The sequence below is a fragment of the Anopheles merus genome, unplaced genomic scaffold (assembly GCF_017562075.2).
Source record: "Anopheles merus strain MAF unplaced genomic scaffold, AmerM5.1 LNR4000283, whole genome shotgun sequence".
Classification (NCBI taxonomy): Eukaryota; Metazoa; Arthropoda; class Insecta; order Diptera; family Culicidae; genus Anopheles; species Anopheles merus.
The window spans coordinates 35,233-43,167 of NW_024427863.1; the positions used below are offsets into that span (position 1 = coordinate 35,233).

The following is a 7,935-nucleotide window of genomic DNA, read 5'->3' on the forward strand; positions in this document are numbered from 1 at the left end:
AAAGTCAGTTTTTTTATGCACGGGTAATTCATTTACTCAACATGTATCACCCAAAATGTGTTTAATTGTGCAAAGGAAGCATAAAACTTGTGTGTTTAAGTTCATTTGTCGTTAAAAATATTTGTGTAAGATGTGGATGTGTGTGTTTGTTTACTAGCGAATGGACTCTTTCATTTCGCTGGTCAGTGCACCGTTTATTTATTAATAATATTACCGAAGTTATACTGTGATGTAAGTGAATGAGGTAAAGTAATCGATGTGTTAAAATCATGTTCAGCATATTGACCAAGGTTATTAGACTCTATACAGGTTATGACAAAAGCCTGTTTTGGCCGATTTCCAATAAAAAAATGAATGAAAAAATTTTGACAGACAAATTGGAATGGTTTGTTTACAATTGGACTGGTTTGTTTACAATTCGACTGATTGCAACTGGATTGCAATCGTGCAATAGTACGATGTTTTAGGTTGAATTGTTCAATTATTGTAAATCTAATTTTAATTATGTACTTTCTACTGGACTTGTGTAGAAAGTGGAGAAGGGATTCCGCTATGAATATTCGTGTGTTATCGTATTAAGACCCACATGTACGAGTTGAAAAATCGTTACGTCGGAAAACGATCTCAGGACATTAACTTAAGTTTGCTGCAAAATCATGTGTGTATAAGCAATAAGGGAGAGCCGATAAAGAAGCGGATGAAGTAGCCAGATAGTGAGCATATGCTGGACGGAAAATGTATGCAGCGGCTGGACATAAAAAAAATCATATCGAACGACACGTTTCTAACCGTAGATTAACATCAAACCAGTCTCTAACAGCACGTGGTAATTTGATTCATATTTAGTGAAATGAAAAAGAAATAATTTTATTTTTAATTTCTCGTAGAATTTCATCACACGAGATTCTTTCCGTCCAAGAACAGTCCTGTGATCTAGTGATGGGCGTTTCGGAGCGCACCAACGGCTCCGGACTAACGGGTCCGGAGCCAGCTACGCTCCGACGGCTCCGTAGCCGGCTCCGCTCCAAGGGCTCCGCAACCGGTTCGGACTAACAGCTCTGCACTCACGGCTCCATTCCAACAACTGCGGAGCCGGCTGCGAGTCCACTGTTCCAGAGCCGTCGACGAATCAACGGCTCCGAACTAACGGTTCAATAGAGACAGCATTGCATGCTAGCCTAATCAAAAAACGAATATATCTTCTCGTGGAAGCTAACACACGATGTGATTGCAGTATTGACATGTATGACGTCATAATATTTTTCATGTTTGATAGAGGCAGATAAACCCTATCCACATTATTTCACTTTTCATACAAATTATATGACAAAGAGAAGGAGAAAGAGATGAATATGAGGGTCACCGAGAAGAGCACTTGTGAAGGAAGAGTAGTGGCTGAGCCGGGAGTAAATGTTGAACGGTCCTGTTGTAACAATTATAATTAGGAAATAAACTATAAGTATATTTGTGCTTATGCATAGTTGTTATTTAAGTTATTGTCCGCGGTTCCATGTCGGTTCGTTGCAGTCGTCATGTTCGAGACGATCGTCATGCTGCCACTGTTGCCGTTCCAGTTCAAAGAAAACAAATATTCATTCCGTTTTGGCTGCAGCCTTATTCCTGTGGGGGACGATAATGCATGTCACCTTGGGTGTAGCTTAAGCAGTGTTTTAGTAAGGACATACCACACAAGCTTCTACCTTATCATCATCTCAGCACCGCAATTTCGAAGGAGGGATACGCATCATCACCGCTGCCGCAAGTTCGTCAGTGCCGTCGCGGTCCTAGTTCGGGTCAAGTGCAATAGCGGAACGAAAGTGATGCCGGTAGCATTTTTTGCACCACATCATCACAGGTTCCCTGACCAACATCGTCAAAAGGGTGTCATCACATCGATACTCTTTCACTGAATTGTTCCGTGTCCGTTCCAATCCGAATAAAGGACGAGCTGTTATGCGCGAAGCGACATGGGATCTGGCCACTTCTCATACGAGGGGCAGCATCTGGGACAGCACAATAACCCAGTTTGGACACTGTTGCTGCTGGACGGCATGAACTCTCGTCCACTGAAGCTAGGACAGCAATACCAAACCTGTAGAACATTGAAACTGATGAGACAATCCGACGATATCCAGGGCATGTAAGCAAAATTGACTTAGCATTAACCATCCAACATAGAAGTCATATTCTATAAATGATATAACTAGTTAGCATGAAGAATAATTGTAGCAGTAATTTCGTCTTCTGTAAACTTATTTATGTTGCTCGTGCCAAGCAACAGCTGGTCGGCATCTATTTTGACAGAAAAGTTGTAAACAAGGTATCCATAATGGTGACCCTCTCAAACGCTCTGTCGTAACCTGTATAGAGTCTAATAACCTTGGGTTTAACCCACCAAACTGACAGTTTTTTGGCTTTTTTCGATGCAACTGGATTTTTAGTACAGGAAATTGGTGACGTTTTCGGTATGTTGGTTATTTGGGAAACCGCTGAATACATACTGAAAGTCAAAAATATTAGAATCTTCCTGCAGGAATCATATCAAATAAATGATAAAGTGTATAAAAGTACTAAATTAGATTAAAAAAAACTCCGAGTAGTCAATAGTATTTTAGTCAAAAAACGTGGAATTCGGCTCACGCGGATATTCGAGTTACGCGGATTCGTCGGGAATGCAGAAACCGCGTAACTCGGGAGCAGACTGTTCATTAAACACTAGCGCCATCTCTATAATGATTCGCTTACTACACTGATACAGAGAAGAAACTGCTAAATCCCCTTTTTGTTTTCTTTCGCAAATTCCAATGCCCCGCTGTGCAAAGCAACGGAAGAAATCAACGCGTTCGGAGAATTTTATCATGCTTTCCTTTTTTTCTCCAACGGAAAATTTGTCAAGCAGCCAGTCGAGCTACCCGTCCCTGGCTCCGCCTCATACCCTCGACTGAGCGCGCTGTCGAAGGTTTGGATGGGTTGGTGCGTCAGACGGCCAATCGCTGTCAGCCGTCGTCCGTGCTTTCCCAAGCGCCACAGATTAAGCTTAAACGACTGGAAAATTGAATATCCATAGAAAAAAAATGAAAGCTCCACAGCTTCATTGGTTTGATCAATAGATGGCGTATTACAACTCATCATCATATTGCTATCCTTTTCTTGCAATGTGTTTCGACAAGTTGCATTTTATTATGACCTATATAGCCTTCTAACTTTCTGAGCAAAAATCTATATAAATGGTCGTGTGGTTAGATACGTGGGTATCAACACCAACGACCATTACTCAAATCTCACTTGCTTCAGTGCTGGTGGTTTCCGTTGGAGTTTAGTATTTAAACAATCGTATCGCCGTTCTAGTTCTAGCGATGCATAACTTCAATGCGAAACCATACAACAGTACAGAGGAAATGAGAAAGCTCTCCTCCAAGCGATGAAGCTCAACTGGTTGGGGTATCCCACCAACAGATAGCGCCACCAGCTTTTTTGCTATTTTTAGAATGCATGAGTCGTTTGGCGTCTGCTAAACGAAGTCTTTCTATATTCCGTTTAGGTAGAGAACTTGAGTCGTTTAGAAGCCGTTTAGTGGTCGTTTAGTGGATTTGTGGCACTTGGGTTTTCCCTCCATAGCGCTATCTCTTTCTCGCGTGTGAACAATGCTTATGAGTTGCTGTGGCGCTTAAAAAAGCCGTTAAAAACATTGCGGCGAAGAAGTTTAATTTTCACAAATCAAACCAAAAGAGCGCAATGAGTTCAAACGCTGCAATGTAAAATTGACTACGGTATCGCTAGCTCACGCTGGAGGGTTTGCTGTGCAATGCGCAGAACCCTAATCCGCATTAACACATTCAACCCGGCGCTGATTTTCATCAACATTCTGTTCCGCCGGCTTCAAGAACGCAAGCTGATTGTGAAACCGGTATACTGGAAAGTTAACTGGCAGTCCCTGGGGCCTGCCATCGAACTGAACGTGTTAAGCATTAAGCATAACTTTGTTACCATAAGCTTTGCTTTCGTATGGTGTAGATTACACAGATATGCTGAGCCGTCTGCGCAAGGGTGTGAGTGTGCGTATGTGTGCCAAAACTGTTGCCAAATGTGTTTTCTTCCGGAATGTTATGATCGATCGAAGAAAGGTGTTCATGAAAGGCTGAAAGACGAGTTGAGGCCCCTGTAAATGGGAACTGATGACCGGGGGGAGGGGGTACTGGCACACAGCTGTTGGGAGATTTAACAGTATACATGCCAAAGACCTGGGCGTTCTGCTTGACTCTAGTTTGAACTTTAAACAGCATATCGATGACGTTGTAGCCAAAGGAAATCAATTACTTGGCGTGGTTATCCGGACAACTAATGAATTCCGCAACCCCATGTGCATCAAAGCTGTGTACAACTGTATCGTTCGTTCGGTTCTGGAATATTCGTGCGTAGTCTGGAGCCCAACTACCGCTTCTTCAATTGCTCGACTTGAGGCGATTCAACGTAAGCTCATGAGATATGCCCTACGCCTACTTCCCTTGCAGGATCGCAATAATCTTCCTCCGTATGCTGCGCGGTGCCGTCTTCTAGGCCTTGAACCTCTTTCGGTTAGAAGACGCAATGCACAGTGCTCTTTCATCGCTGGATTGCTAAATGGCTCAATCGACTCATCGCCTTTGTTGCATCGAGTCGATATCTATGCACCATCCCGAACACTTAGGTCTAGAGAAACTCTACGGCTCGCTCAACCCCGTTCCAGTGCTGGTCGGTCTGACCCTATGTTCCGCATGTCGGCTGTGTTCAACACTGTCTCGGATTGCTTCGACTTCGACATCTCAACTCAGTGCTTCAAGGAACGTCTCCGGCTTTTGCCGTGGCCGCAGTGAATTGCGATGCAAATCTTGTTTTTGCTATGTTTTTTTTAATTCAACTGTTACATCTTAATTAGGCCATACGGCCCGTTAAAGATTTAATAATAATAATAATAATAATAATAATAATAATAATAATATCTAAATTGCCTGCGGAGGGAGGGAGAGAGGAGGGGGCTTAGGCCATGGAACCTTTACGATCATCGGTCACAGGCCCTAAAATTATTGCCGGCATGATGGTGGTGGGGGGGGGGGGCAATGGTTCTTCCCCCACGGGGACCCAACCACCATCCCAAGCAACAAAATTGACATGCTTTCTTGCTCTCTCAGGTTTACTGATCTATTGGGTAGAATGAGAAAGCATGTCGATTTTATTAGTTGGGATCTTTTTGGGGGCCCTTGTCGCTAATACTCTGTCCACTTGTAAACATACTGCATACTACAGACTAGAGATCTTCGGCGACCACCTAGTCCGTCTACCGTTAGATCCGCCGCTGGTTCATGACGGTGTTTTTTTGTTGAGGAGGTGCATCCTTCCTCCTGTCTGCTGCGTATGCACCGGACAGGAGCCAGTGTAGCAGTATGCAAGTTGCACGCTGGATAGGAGCGGGCCCGCGGCACCTCATTCCTCACATCTGCATCGTGGGTTCTAACCGCGTATGAACCGTCCGCCGTAGCAAGAGCTGACTATTCGGCTACGTGGTACTCAAGTCCTGAAAAGGCCGACATGATCGTGTAGGCCATAATGACAATAATATTAATAATACTAATAATAATAAGAAGAACTTAGCATAACAGTCCATACCCGGGGAAGAGTTTGTCATGACTTTGTTGCTGCCGGGTGTCCCGCTGTGGCGCGACATATCAATGGAATGCAATCGACCAAAACATGAACCTACCAATCTGAACCCATTCCAAGGCATTGCGGGTCAATCGGCGTCATGATACCGACTCTAAGCCAAAAAGCCGCCAGATTCTGGACGAACAGGTCCAGCACCATACGCGCACCGTAAAAAACAAATCCAGAATCCTCTTTTGTATGGATTCAATTCAAAATGTTGTTTCCACTTGCATCCGCTAGCAGATTTGGAAAGAAATTTGCAACATATCACATGCACGTTTGCTTCGATCGTGTTTCTTTTTAACACCCCAACAGCAGAACCGATCGCAAAGATCGTGGTGCCAATCCGATAGTTGTGTTGTCTCTCAGGTAGCGAAATCAAAAATGCATGGACTTTGTAGCCGCAGCGGATGAAAATTTACGCATCAGAATCAAATAGTTTTGGGGTTTCCACACACACACACACACACACACACACACACACACACACACACACACACACACACACACACACACACACACACACACACACACACACACACACCACACACACACACACACGCACGCGAGCACACACGCACGCGAGCACAGACGCACGCGAGCACACACACACACGCACACATGCATGTATTAAAGCGCGAACGCAAGCACGCACCCACGAAAGTGCGAACGCAAACACACACTCCCCCCCTCCCCCACCAGACCACCACCCCCCTCCCCGCACGAGCGAGTACGGCTACCTTATCGATAGAACGGCTGGTTCAGCTTTCTTGTAGCGCATCCTCATCCAAAGCGCCGGACGGGGTGGGGGATCGCGACATGATAGAGTGAACGGCCACTTTCCCCGCGCTGTTTGTGTGTGTGTCGCGACCCGAAAACTCGAGACAGATTTCGGCACATTTAAAAAAAGTTATTTTATTTCCACTATACACTGTGCTACATGATGCTTAGAAGGTCGTTGAAGGATCTAACATGTTCAAATAAAAAAAATATTAGATTTGTGTTAGACGTTCTCCTACGCTTGTTTTAAATAGGCTTCTTCACCCTCAATTGACAGGGGCATCGAATGGTCTCATAAGCAACGGCACGAAATAAAATAAACCATCAATACACCGATAACACTTTGAAGCCCAATCCAGCTTCTCCTGCATCGTCTCAAGGTCACACACAAATTAATAAATGCTAACACCCACCAATAACAATACACAACCGCAATGCGCATATGAGTATCAACGCATACACCACCGCAACAGCCAATCAGCTGGCAGCGGAAGGCACGGGCTGAAGAGAAAGTAAGGCAAGGCAGGGTGAGGGAGGGAGAAGAAGCGGACGAGAAGATGAGCGCCAATATTTTTAATTTTTTGACCGTTTTTTTACTACACCGTCAAAAATAGTTCGTCCATTTCACCAACAGATGGCGCTAACCCTGCGCAGGCCTGCGCAGGAATCGCTGAAGTCCCGCGCAGGAGACCAGTCAAAATCTGCGCTGGCCAGCGTAGAATTTGGTACATTTCCTGCGCAGGAAACTGCTCGAATTTGCGCAACGAGTATCGATTCCGCCTCAGGCCCTCCGTGCTTACTTGGTCTGAGAAGCGACGAAACAGTTTGAAACGGTCTTGTAAATATTCCGCTGCGCAAATTCGAGCAGTTTCCTGCGCAGGAAATGTATCCGCTGCGCAAATTCGAGCAGTTTCCAGCGCAGGAAATGTACCAAAATCTGCGCTGGCCAGCGCAGATTTGGTCTGGTCTCCCGCGCTGGACTTCAGCGATTCCTGCGCTGGGTCGTGCAAGTTTAGCGCCATCTGTTGGCGAAATGGACGAACTATTTATAGCGGCGGAGCAAAAAAAACGGTCAAAAAAATTATATCTGCCATGAAGGCTAAATATAATAGACTTAAAACTAATTAAATACTAACAAAAAAACAAAATAATTCATGAAAAACTAAGCCTAACTAACCTAGTCTTGACCTAGCAAAAAAGAAAAGAAAAAAAACAAGGGTAGCGTAGAGACTATCATAAACTTAACAAAAAAAAGAGAGTAATAGAAAACTAAGGAGAATAATTAAAGGGAATTAGAAGAAAAAATACGGTTACGGAAAGAGTTAAGAGAGGAGTCGAAATCAAAGAGATAGTAAAAGTGGTTAAACAATCTGAAACAGGACAGAAGAGGGTCATTGAAAGTATAAAGAGTATGACGTGTTTCAATTGACAGAGGATCACGTGGACGAAGAGAACGAGAGGGAACATACAGCGAGA

At 44.3% G+C, this 7,935-nt stretch overlaps 1 long non-coding RNA gene across 2 annotated transcripts; it reads right to left on the reverse strand.

Moving 5' to 3' along the window:
* Positions 1 to 1,441: 1,441 nt before the first annotated feature.
* Positions 1,442 to 2,323, reverse strand: LOC121602065. Of its 2 annotated transcripts, none has more exons than XR_006006274.1 (3): positions 2,205 to 2,323; positions 1,686 to 2,092; positions 1,442 to 1,620 (listed from the first exon to the last, which is right to left on the reverse strand). It is a non-coding gene; the product is annotated as an uncharacterized LOC121602065 (long non-coding RNA). The 2 variants fall into 2 exon arrangements; XR_006006275.1 differs by lacking the exon at positions 2,205 to 2,323 and adding an exon at positions 2,156 to 2,168.
* Between the last annotated feature and the right edge of the window lie 5,612 nt (positions 2,324 to 7,935).